Source organism: Aquarana catesbeiana, linkage group LG05 (assembly GCF_042186555.1).
Source record: "Aquarana catesbeiana isolate 2022-GZ linkage group LG05, ASM4218655v1, whole genome shotgun sequence".
Taxonomy (NCBI): domain Eukaryota; kingdom Metazoa; phylum Chordata; class Amphibia; order Anura; family Ranidae; genus Aquarana; species Aquarana catesbeiana.
Window position 1 is genome coordinate 282,008,726 of NC_133328.1, and position 13,523 is coordinate 282,022,248.

General features: G+C 43.0%; 1 long non-coding RNA gene across 1 annotated transcript; it reads left to right on the forward strand.

The window, feature by feature from the left end:
- The first annotated feature begins 5,860 nt into the window (after positions 1 to 5,860).
- Positions 5,861 to 6,257, forward strand: LOC141145875 (uncharacterized). Its single transcript, XR_012244687.1, has 2 exons — positions 5,861 to 6,127; positions 6,220 to 6,257. It is a non-coding gene; the product is annotated as an uncharacterized lncRNA (long non-coding RNA).
- The last annotated feature ends 7,266 nt before the right edge of the window (positions 6,258 to 13,523 follow it).

A 13,523-nucleotide genomic window follows, 5' to 3' on the forward strand; every position in this document is an offset into this window, starting at 1 on the left:
GTAAATGGATAGAAAACTGGCTAAAAGACAGAATTCAGAGAGTAGTGGTTAATGATTCTTACTCTGAATGGTCTAAGGTTATCAGTGGTGTACCCCAAGGTTCAGTGCTGGGACCCTTACTTTTTAATATCTTTATAAATGATATTGGGTCTGGGATCAAAAGTGACATTTCTGTTTGCAGATGACACCAAGCTATGCAATGGAATAACGTCCTTACAGGGTGTCTCCAATTTACAAGCCGACCTCAATGCACTGTCTAATTGGGCGACTATGTGGCAGATGAGGTTTAATGTTGAGAAATGTAAAGTTATGCACTTGGGGGCTAAGAATACATCATACATGCTAGAGGGAGTACAACTGGGGGAATCCGTAGTAGAGAAGGATCTGGGGGTTTTGGTAGATCATAAGCTCAATAATAGCATGCAATGCCAAGCTGCGGTTTCCAAAGTGAGCAAAGTCCTTTCTTGGATTAAGAGAGATATGGACTCCAGAGAGAGAGATATAATTTTGCCCCTGTTCAAATCATTAGTAAGACCTCATCTGGAATATGCAGTTCAGTTTTGGGCACCAGAAGAAAAGGATATTGGGGAACTGGAGAAAGTGCAGAGAAGGGCAACCAAACTGATAAGAGGCATGAAGGAGCTCAGCTATGAGGAAAGAATAGAGGAACTGAATTTATTCACTCTTGAGAAGAGGAGAATAAGGGGGGATATGATCAACATGTTCAAATATATAAAGGGTCCATATAGTGAACTTGGTGTTGAGTTATTGTCTTTACGATCAACACAGAGGACATGGGGGCACTCTTTACATCTAGAGGAAAAGAGATTTCATCTCTAAATACGGAAAGGTTTCTTCACAGTAAGAGCTGTGAAAATGTGGAATAGACTCCCGCCAGAGGTGATTCTGGCCAGCTCAGTAGATTGCTTTAAGAAAGGCCTGGATACTTTCCTAAATGTACATAATATAACTGGGTACTAACATTTATAGGTAAATTTGATCCAGGGAAAATCTGATTGCCTCTTGGGGGATCAGGAAAGAATTTTTTCCCCTGCTGTAGCAAATTGGAGCATGCTCTGCTGGGGTTTTTTGCCTTCCTCTGGATCAACTGTGGGTATAGAATTGGGTATATTGGATTGTACGATATTTTTTATTTTATTTATTTTTTTTATGGTTGAACTGGATGGACTTGTGACTTTTTTCAACCTGACTAACTATGTAACTATGTAAGTGCAAGATATAGCAACAGAAAGAAGACTGCAACAGAATAAAAGAAAATAGCCAGTAACACAGCTGCATCAAAGCTTTAATTTGCAAATCTGACAAACTAGAACTACCAGTTTTGGAAATGCAAGATGAAAGGTAGGTGGAAATGTATAAATGAAGTCAGGCAAGAACACCCTTCAGATGAGTGGAAAGACCAAAAAGCTCTGAGCACAATCTCTCTTAGCATAGCAGATGATCAAATCTTACATATGTGTAAATGTATTCAAAGGTTGGCCACATGGTTGGAAGGGTAAGGTATAATATCGTTAATAGGTACCATCATCCTTTACGTGAATAATGCAAAATAGAATTGAAAGGGGGGGCAACAGGGACCTCTGCAATTGGGTCCTGCCCCTTTCGGAGATTTTAGGACTATTACGGTACCAGAGGGAAATGAACACAGATATTAAAAAATGTTTGTTTTATTCAAAAAAAGGTAATAAAAAGTCCCATAAAGGACACAATGTATAAACCATAACATATCACACAATCACAGATTAATTGTTACAGCAATGTTGACAATCAAATTGTATAGATAATGCCCACACAGATATATGGAGGCGGGTTATATGATACTTGCAGATGTAACCTCTACAGTTTCGCTGTCACAGCCGCTTCTTCAGGAGGCGTCTATTGGTACATATTATATAGAATGAAAAGAGTAAAGTATCAACATTACAAAACACACTTCGAATGGAAAAAACACATGTAGCATAGAAAACACACATTTGATATTGGAGAAAATAATCTTTAGTTGTATATTGCACTCACCAGCCTATACCCGGCAAAGAGTTTGGAGCGATACTGTGAGATGCCCTAGAGAGGCGTTCCCCCGGGGGCAGGCCAGGGAGGCACTTAAAATGATTCTATTATGAAAAAGTAGAGGTATAAAAAATATGCACTCAGGGTTCTACTAAACAAAAGAACCACCCGGGTGTGTAAGGTCGGGGTAAAAGAAGGTAAAAAAGAAAGAAAAAAAGAAAAGAAAAAATGGAAGGAGGAAGAAAAAAAGAGAAAAGAAAAGGAAAGAAAGGGGGGAGGAAAAAGGGGAGAGGGGGAGAAAAGGAAAGAACCAGAGAGAGGGGAAGAGAAATGGGGAAAAAGAGGGAGAAAAAGGGGAAACATGAGGAAGGAACGGGGGAAAAAAGGAGGGACTAAGGAGAAAACAAAAGAGGGAGGGGGGGAGGGAGAGGGGGGGGGGGGGAGGGGAGGAGGAAAGGAAGAAGGGGGGAGAGGCAAGGGAGTGAAAGGAATGCAGAAGGAAAGGAAGAAGATGAGAAAGAGAGAAAGAAATGTGTGGGAAAAAAAGCAGAGAGGGGAGGGAAAAAAGGGAGGAAACCTTCCACCTGGCCAAAGTAATATGCATGAAAAAACTTGGAGGGACGGAGGGCTTTTTGCTGTGTTATTAAAAACCAGACTCGATGGCAGTTGCACCCAGAGTAAGCGGATGGTGGAGCTATATGGCCGTAGAGACCAGACCAAAATGCCACGAGAAGCCACTGGTAAAGAGTAAATGAGATTCAAAATTGAAAAATTATATCGATTTGCTTGCAGATGCTTGCAAAAGGGAATGGTACAGTGTAGTATAATGATCTCTCCCGCCCTCCCCAAAGAAAAGGTGTGTGGCAGATACTCACAATTCTCCAGACGGCACTGTTATACTGCTGGGTGTATGCCTCTCTGAGCTAACAAACAAGACTGGCGTCTTAAATGCCGCCAACCCAGAAGTTTAGGTGGCGCTGAGACCGTCAGCTGCCATCTCTTCCGGGTCCGATCCCCCTCTGCTGCGTATGCGCGAGAAAGGCATCCAGCGCAGGCGCGCAGCTCCATAGTGGTTGACGCTCCAGCGTCAATCAAAGAAAAGCAGCAGCTGGGCTCCGTGGAGCCCCGCCCACTGCCAGAGGGTCGCAAGCCTGCCGTGAGGGAGAATTAACTCCTCACATCACTACAAAAAGGAAAGCGAGTGCAATTATATGTAATCCAATTAATAAGCAAAGTTTTGACATTGAATAAACCAGGGACAGGGATGCTAGATCACTGGCTACGGGAACAAACTTAACCCATAGCCAGGGATGTGCACCACTTAACCCTATACAAAAGGCAACAACGATCGATGTACATGACAATCATTAACAAAGCATGTATTATACAAAAAGCTTGTAGTAAGTCAAATCAACAGCTTTAATATTTATGAGCACATTGTACAGAAGACTATGTGTGGAAAGTCCACTTGCAGACAGTCATAGGAAGAAGCCTGGTTATGCAAAAGGGGAAAAAAGGGGGGGGGAGAGGAAAAATGAGAAAGGGAAGGTAACACGAGTTTTATATATATATATATAACTATAATGAGGGATATATGTGGTGTGGGAAAAATAAATAGTACTATGCAGACAAGAGTCTCTTGGTCATGCAGAAACCTACAGAGCAATTGTCTAGCGGTGACTTATGGCAGAGACTGATGAAAATATTAAAAAATCATTCAAGGAAATACTTATAAGAGTGTGCCTCGTTGATACCGGGCGGGGTCAAGGCATTGAGTCGCTCAATCCAGAGCGATTCGCGCTTTAAAATTTGACGGTCCCAGTTTCCCCCTCTTTGGTCTTCAGGGACGACTTCTAGAACAGTAAATCTAATATAATCAAGATTGAAGCAGTGATGAATGCCAATATGGCGGCCCACAGTAGTGAGTTTGCCATTAGTAGAGGCGTATAGGTGGTCACCCAGTCTCTGCCGTAGCTCTCTAATTGTCTTTCCCACATAAAACAGACAAGCTAACGCTCTACGCACACGACTCTTGGCAAGAGGCTACAATTGTACTACTCTGAGGAAAGCCTTTAACAAGGCCTCAGCCCTAGATCGACAAACATTACTGTTTGGTCCTCCACGCCCTAAAAAACCTTACATGACCAAAATCATCACCTCTAGGCAATTGCTCTGTAGGTTTCTGCATGACCAAGAGACTCTTGTCTGCATAGTACTATTTATTTTTCCCACACCACATATATCCCTCATTATAGTTATATATATGACTTGTGTTACCTTCTCTTTCTCATTTTTCCTCCCCCCCCCCTTTTTCCCCTTTTGCATAACCAGGCTTCTTCCTATGACTGTCTGCAAGTGGACTTTCCACACATAGTCTTCTGTACAATGTGCTCATAAATATTCAAGCTGTTGATTTGACTTACTACAAGCTTTTTGTATAATACATGCTTTGTTAATGATTGTCATGTACATCGATCGTTGTTGCCTTTTGTATAGGGTTAAGTGGTGCACATCCCTGGCTATGGGTTAAGTTTGTTCCCGTAGCCAGTGATCTAGCATCCCTGTCCCTGGTTTATTCAATGTCAAAACTTTGCTTATTAATTGGACTACATATAATTGCACTCGCTTTCCTTTTTGTAGTGATGTGAGGAGTTAATTCTCCCTCACGGCGGGCTTGCGACCCTCTGGCAGTGGGCGGGGCTCCACGGAGCCCAGCTGCTGCTTTTCTTTGACGCTGGAGCGTCAACCACTATGGAGCTGTGCGTCTGCGCTGGATGTCTTTCTCGCGCATACACAGCAGAGGGGGATCGGACCCGGAAGAGATGGCAGCTGACGGTCTCAGCGCCACCTAAACTTCCGGGTTGGCGGCATTTAAGACGCCAGTTTTGTTTGTTAGCTCAGAGAGGCATACACCCAGCAGTATAACAGCGCCGTCTGGAGAATTGTGAGTATCTGCCACACACCTTTTCTTTGGGGGGGGGGCGGGAGAGATCATTATACTACACTGTACCATTCCCTTTTGCAAGCATCTGCAAGCAAATCGATATAATTTTACAATTTTGAATCTCATTTACTCTTCCCCAGTGGCTTCTCGTGGCATTTTGGTCTGGCCTCTACGGCCAGGCCATATAGCTCCACCATCCGCTTACTCCGGGTGCAACTGCCATCGAGTCTGGTTTTTAATAACACAGCAATGGTGGGTACTTTTAGTGGAAAAAGCCCTCCGTCCCTCCAAGTTTTTTCATGCATATTACTTTGGCCAGGTGGAAGGTTTCCTCCCTTTTTTCTCTCCCCTCTCTGCTTTTTTCCCACACATTTCTTTCTCTCTTTCTCATCTTTCTTCCTTTCCTTCTGCATTCCTTTCACTCCCTTGCTTCTCCCCCCTTCTTCCTTTCCTCAAAGGAAATCAATCAATCCAAAAGTTGCCACTCATCTTTACAGAAATGGAGGCTCTATTGATTTTTATCATCTAATTATGTGCAATAAACAATGTTGTTTTTTATTTTCCTTGCATATGATTGAGTATTCTTTGCAAGTGAAGCTTTACCTCATTTACTATGCTCTGGAGCAAGTGCTCTGGAGCACTTACAGTGCACAGGGTATTTATCTAAAGTAAATCATCACCAAGGTATGTTAATACAGGAGCTACGAGTCACATGACAAATTACAAAAATTTATTTATTCACCTTGACCAGAGTAAAACAGAAAAAAAAGTCACCACAACTAATGGGAAAATATTAGAATCAGAAGAGACGGTTTTCTTAACTGTCTTATTTCCCAGAGTATCACCAGAAATATACCTGTGAAAAAGGTCCTCTTGTCATGCCTTCTTTAATAAGGCTTGAGATTTTCCTATTTACCCTTTTGATTTAATTAGATTGCTCTATGCTGCCATCTAGCGACCATTTTGCATAACTGCGCTATATCTATTTCATGTAGTCATTTAGTATAGCTGGCTAGATTTGGTACATCAAAGCCTCCGTACTTTCAATCCCATCAGGCCTTGCATCAGCTTCCTCCACCATTTTCATCTTTTCCTACCATGGAAGCATACACATCTGCTGCTAAGCTCTACGTTAGCCATCCGGATCCATCTTCGGTATGTTTACTAATTGTATCTTCAGCTAGATAGATAGGATGGCACTAATTATATGATCTTTGTTAATTGCATTTTGTCTGTATCTGTTACAGTTTTACTCTATCTTGTATCAATAAAAGTTCAAAAGGATTCTGCGCCTACTGGAATGCATTGGTATGAGAGGAGTTAACAGTGTGCCCGAATACACCTCAGTCACGTGTAGTGAGGGGCATAACAGTAAAACGAAGGCTTCTAAGCACGGCTGGCATACAGAACAGCAGCAAAGCAAAGGCTTCTAAGCACGGCTATCATACAGAACGCCAGTAATACAGCAGTGTTATCAGCTTCCATATAGCTGGACACCATGTCACAGACAAAGTCAGAGCACTTCACAACAAGGTCAGAAGTTTACTCCACGAGCACAAGGAGGTCAGTGAAAAGCGAAACAATTGCCATTGCCCGCGCAAAGGCGCAATCTGCAAAAGTAAAAGCTGACTTTGCGGTAAAGGAGGCCAAAATAAAAGCTGCATTCGCCGAAAAAGAAATAAAAGCTGCGGCCGAGATGCAACTTAAATTAGAAAAGTTACGTATGGAAACTGCATTGGAGGAACTAGCTGCAGAGAAGGAGTCAGCGGCTGCTGCGGCCGAGGCAGACATCTTAGAAGAACTTGCAAAGCCCACCAGTGAGCGGCTCAGCAACGTGCTTGAAAGAAAATCCGTTCCTGACGACGGTACAGAGCGTACCTCAGAATATGTGCGGCGACACGCCGAACCAGGCAACTGCCCACTTACAGCACCGAGAGCGGAATCAACCCCTGCCATTCACAGGCCTTACGTCAAGCAAGAAAGTAAACCCGCACTCAGTCAGTTTTCAGCACATTCTGCAGCCAGGCTATCAAAACACTACGTCACAGTTGACCAAATCGAAAATGAAGAACGACGGGTTAAAAGACACAGCGACTGTATCTCTGATGACCGCAAATACCCACCAAGTTCCTGGCACAACAGAGCGCCCCCTGGCTACTCACACAACAATCAAGGTATGTCAGATTTCTTCAAGTTCTTAGCACGACGTGAACTGTTAGCAAAGGGACTTGCAAAGTTTAACGATCGCCCTGAAAGTTATAGAGCATGGCGTTCGTCCTTCAGAAATGCAACTAGAGACCTTGAGCTAAATGCAAGTGAAGAAGCCGACCTCTTAGTCAATTGGCTGGGGAATGAATCGTCAGAGCATGCAAGGAGAATCAGAGACATTAACATTAATTACCCAAGCCGAGGGCTGAGCATGATATGGGAAAGGGTCGATGAATGTTACGGTTCCCCAGAAGTTATAGAAAACTCTCTTTTTAAAAGAATAGATGACTTTCCCAGGATTCCTAACAAAGGCTACCAGAAGCTGAGAGAACTGAGTGACCTAGTGACAGAACTCCAAATAGCCAAAGCAGAAGGAGACTTGCCAGGCCTTGCCTTTCTGGACACAGCCCGTGGCGTTAACTCTATAGTGCAAAAGCTACCTTACAGCCTTCAAGAAACCTGGATTTCACGAGGCTCCAAGTACAAGCAAAAGCACAACGTCCCCTTCCCACCATTCTCTTATTTTGTGGACTTTATTCGCTATCAAGCAAAGGTTAAAAATGATCCTAGTTTTGACATCTCATCATCTGACTCTGCTTACCCTAGGTCAAGTAAGCCTGCTCTAACCCGCAACTTCAAAGACGCACCTGTTGCAGTACGCAAAACAAGTGTATCTCCAACACAGGATCCAAGCAGAGAGTGTCCTCTTCACAAGAAGCCTCATTCGTTGTCAAAGTGCAGAGGTTTTAGAGAAAAGACTCTCCAAGATCGCAGAACCTTCCTCAAGGAAAACAGACTTTGTTACAGGTGCTGCGCATCAACTTCTCACCTTGGGAAAGACTGTAAGGTGAGCATCAACTGCTCTGAGTGCAACAGCTCAGAGCACAACACAGCTCTACATCCAGGGCCAGCGCCATGGACTCTTACCCCCTCACCCACAGTGGACGAGCACGGCGGGGAGCAACAAGACACAGTACCTCCTGTAGTTACACCCCGGTGCACCCAAGTCTGTGGAGAAGGTCTGTCTAACAAATCCTGCTCTAAGATTTGTCTTGTCACAGTTTACCCCACGGGTCGCAGAGAAAAGGCAGTGAAGCTATACGTGATCCTGGACGATCAAAGCAACAGATCACTCGCCAGCTCAGCCTTCTTTGACACTTTCAAAATCAAGGAAGCAGGCTCTTCATACTTACTTAAGACTTGTACAGGGGTAAGTGAAGAAACTGGGAGAAGAGCCATTGGTTACCAAATTGAATCGTTTGACGGTCAGACAACCCTGCCTCTGCCAACTCTAATCGAGTGCAATCAGTTCCCAACTGATAGAGAGGAGATCCCTACACCAGAGGTGGCACTTCATCACGGACATCTGAAGGGCATAGCACATCTCATCCCTGAACTGGATCCCCAGGCCGAGATAGCGCTTCTCCTTGGGAGGGACATCATCAGAGTTCACAAGGTGAGAAAACAAATCAATGGTCCTCACAATTCCCCTTATGCCCAGAAACTGGATCTGGGATGGGTTATCATAGGCAACGTATGCCTAGGGAGCGTTCACAAACCAACCAGCGTGAACTCTCTCTTTACAAAGACACTAGAAGGTGGGCGTCCATCCCTATTTCAGCCTTGCACCAACAGATTCCTTGTAAGAGAGAAGCCTGCCAGTGTAATTCATTCCAACCCTTACACCGCTAATCTTCTTTGTCATGAAGACAGAGATCATTTAGGGTGCTCAGTTTTCCAAAGGACTAAAGAAGATCACAAAATTGGCCCATCTATTGAAGATCATATCTTCTTGGAGATAATGAGACAGGGATTCTACAAAACCAACGAAAACAGCTGGGTGGCACCCCTGCCTTTCAAAGCGCAGAGACCCCGTCTTGCTAACAACAGAGAACAAGCTTTGAAACGCTTTTCTTCCCTCAGATCCAATTTTCAAAGAAGAACAGAAATGAAAGGGCATTTCTTCTCATTCATGAGTAAGATGTTTGAGGATGACCATGCTGAGATAGCCCCACCTCTAAAAGACAATGAAGAGTGCTGGTACCTACCAATCTTCGGTGTCTATCACCCCAAGAAGCCAGGTAAAATCCGGGTAGTGTTTGACTCCAGCTCACGGCATCAAGGGGTCTCATTAAATGATGTCCTCCTAAAGGGACCAGATCTCAACAATACACTTCTTGGTGTTCTCATCAGATTCCGCAAAGAAGCAGTTGCCATAGTTGCAGACATTCAGCAAATGTTCCACAGCTTCCAAGTCAAGGAAGAACACAGGAACTTCTTGAGATTCCTATGGTTCAAAGACAATGACCCTACTAAAAACATTACAGAATACCGCATGAAAGTGCACGTTTTTGGTAACAGTCCATCTCCTGCTGTTGCCATCTATGGACTTAAGCTATCTGCCCAAGAAGGTGAGAAAGACGTTACACAGTTTATTGAAAGAGACTTTTATGTAGATGATGGTCTGAAATCACTTTCTTCACCTGAAGCTGCAATAAGTCTACTCAAGAGGACTCAAAGCACGCTTGCCTCTTCAAATCTCAGACTGCATAAGATAGCATCAAACAGCAAGGTCGTCATGGAGGCCTTCCCTTCCCAAGATTATGCCAGCGACTTCAAAGATCTGGACTTAGCTACAGACTCCCTTCCTATGCAACGCAGCCTAGGACTCAACTGGGACCTCAAGTCTGACACCCTTACCTTTCAGGTTGACCAAGAGACAAAGCCCTTCACACGGCGAGGTGTCTTATCCACCATCAACAGCCTGTATGATCCACTCAGGTTTGCAGCACCAATTACCATCCAAGGTAAGATTCTGCTTAGAGAGCTTACTGCAGACACATGTGATTGGGATTCTCCACTACCTCCTGAGAAAGAGACATTATGGGTAACATGGAGAGACTCTTTAAAGACTTTATCCAACCTACACGTACATAGACCATACACCCACTTTCCTCCCACAAGGGTTCAGTCTACAAAGTTATGTGTATTCTGCGATGCTTCAGTTAAAGCAATAGGAGCAGTAACCTACCTCAAGTCAGTAGACATCGAGGGCCAAGTTCATATTGGGTTTGTTATGGGCAAAGCCAAGCTAGCACCATGTCCTGAAACCACCATTCCAAGATTGGAACTGTGTGCTGCTGTACTAGCAGTAGAAATAGCAGAACTTATTACATCTGAGATGGATCTAGAACTTGAGTATACAGAGTTTTACACAGACAGCAAGGTAGTGTTGGGTTACATTTACAACGAAAGTAGGAGATTCTATGTCTATGTACACAACAGAGTCCTAAGAATCAGGAAGTCGACACAGCCCACCCAGTGGCATTATGTCTCAACTGATCATAACCCAGCAGATCATGCTACAAGGTCTGTACCAGCATCCCGTCTCAAAGACACTACATGGCTCACAGGACCACCCTTCCTGTACAAGTCAGCGCCTACCACTCCAGTAAGGGAGACATATGTACTGCTAGAAAATGAATCTGACTCAGATATCCATTCTCAGGTTTCCACACTACATACAACAATTTCTAACCAACTGTTGGGATCCAGGTGCTTCCACAAATTCTCCACTTGGAAGTCCTTACAAAGAGCTACTGCTTCAAAACTCACACATGAGACTCTGACAACCTTCATGGCTGAAGTATCAGCTGTAATGAATACCAGACCTTTGACATCTATACCTAATGATCCTGATGATCCTTTCTTGCTTACACCTTCCACTTTGCTCACTCAGAAAGTTGAGGTGATCACAGCTCCTCCAATCAATCTAGACACAAAGGACTTATACAGATTTCAATGGAAAAGAGTACAAGTGTTAGCTGACACCTTTTGGAACAAGTGGAAGAAACAATACTTGTCTAATCTACAGACCAGGAACAAGTGGCAAGACAGCAAACCCAACTTACAGCCTGGTGCCATCGTTCTCATGAAAGACTCTCAATCCAAGAGAAACGAGTGGCCTTTGGGTTTGATAACCCAAGTGTTTCTCAGTGAAGATGGAAACGTCAGAAAAGTTGAGCTCAAAGTCATTAGGCAAGGCCAGCCTAAACTTTTCCTCAGACCTGTTTCTGAACTTATTTTGTTACTCTCCTCCGGAGTGCCATGATGTGTGGTATCCGTGGGAAACCAAGCGGGGAGTGTCATGCCTTCTTTAATAAGGCTTGAGATTTTCCTATTTACCCTTTTGATTTAATTAGATTGCTCTATGCTGCCATCTAGCGACCATTTTGCATAACTGCGCTATATCTATTTCATGTAGTCATTTAGTATAGCTGGCTAGATTTGGTACATCAAAGCCTCCGTACTTTCAATCCCATCAGGCCTTGCATCAGCTTCCTCCACCATTTTCATCTTTTCCTACCATGGAAGCATACACATCTGCTGCTAAGCTCTACGTTAGCCATCCGGATCCATCTTCGGTATGTTTACTAATTGTATCTTCAGCTAGATAGATAGGATGGCACTAATTATATGATCTTTGTTAATTGCATTTTGTCTGTATCTGTTACAGTTTTACTCTATCTTGTATCAATAAAAGTTCAAAAGGATTCTGCGCCTACTGGAATGCATTGGTATGAGAGGAGTTAACAGTGTGCCCGAATACACCTCAGTCACGTGTAGTGAGGGGCATAACACCTCTATTTCCCTGCTCTTGAAACCAATCTTTGCCACTGAAGAAGCTAGCAAAACAAGGCACTGTACTGACTTTCCAAGATGACAGTTGTGCCATCACAAAAGGGATATCTTACCTGCAAAGGCTAAAATTACAGATCGACTATATTAGCATGGCACAGACAACTTGGGCACAGAAGTACTGACATAATAAAGAAATTAACTGAGAATGACCATGCAAGTGGAATAAAAATTAGTCCATGGGATCAAACAATGAAATGTGCCAGCTGTATAAATGGAAAAATGACAAGAAAAGCCTTTCCAAAGCACAGCAACAGCAGAGCCAGGAAACCTCTGGACTTAATTCACTCAGATCTTTTTGGTTCACTGGACAAATTTACTCCAGGAAAGAAGAGGTATTTTCTTACTTTTATACAGTAAATGATTACTCCAGGTATACTACACTATATCTGTTATACAACAAAAGTGAAGTACCAGAGATACTTGAACAGTATTTGACTCAAGTAAGCAATATATTTGGCAAAATGCGGAGTGTATTGCGCACAGACAATGGAAATGAAGATACAGGTGATAACACACAGGTGATTCTCAGAAGGCAAGGCATACAATTTCAAACTACTGTGCCATACAACCTAGAAGAAAATAGGGTTGCAGAAAGAATAAATTATACTCTATGTGAGAATGCAACCGTGCCGTTTGATGCAGATATGCCAATCACATACTGAGGTTAGGCATTTATGACCGCATGCTATCTCCAAAATTGACTAAAACTAAAATCAACTGAGAAAACTTCATATGAACTGTGGAATGGAAGGGTCCTGAATTTGAACCATCTAAACATTTTTGAAAGCAAAGCCTGTGTGCACATCCTGAAGGAAAAATGTATAAAATGGGATACTTGCGCAAAAGAAAGGTGTACTTGTGGATTACAGTGAATCTCAAACGGGATACGGAATTCTACACAAAGACACAAATACGGTAACCAACAGTAGAAGTGTAATTGTCAATGAAACTTCAGTGTGTTCAAAATTTCATGAACTAACACAAATGCTTCAAACTGAGGAAAATTTCACATCAGTGTCAGATGAAGATAAGCAACAAAGTGACACAGAAATAGAAATTAATGCAGACAAACCAAATGCTGTAAAAAAAGAAACCAGGCCACAAGAGGCTTTAATCAGGAAATCCACCAGAAGCAATAAAGGCATTCCAGCCAAAGGTCTGTCCATTGTTGCTCACGTAGCATTAAAACCAGAGCCACATTCATTGGATGAGATGCAAAAACTTCCAGCTCATGAGAAATAAAGGTGGATCAGAGCTGCTGATGAAGATTGCAGATGCTTTGAGAAAACCGCTTATAAGAAACAGATTTATAGAACTGAGACCCGAAATGGTACTAATATAAGAAGTTGATGTTGAGTGGGGAGGTGGAACACAAGGTTCATTTATGTTTTATGCAACAACTACATCAATACCAGTATTTAGTAGGGATGAGCCCGATGTTCGAGTCGAATGTAAGTATGCCAAACAGCGTGTTCGCAGCAAATACGAAAGCCGCGGAACACTGTTAAAGTCTATGGGACACTAACATGAAAAACCAAAAGTGCTCATTTAAGAACTTATCTATATTGCTGGGATCCGACACTTCATTACAACCACGAGCAGTTTTAAATTACCTTTTTCCTTTAGAAATGTAATTTTATTG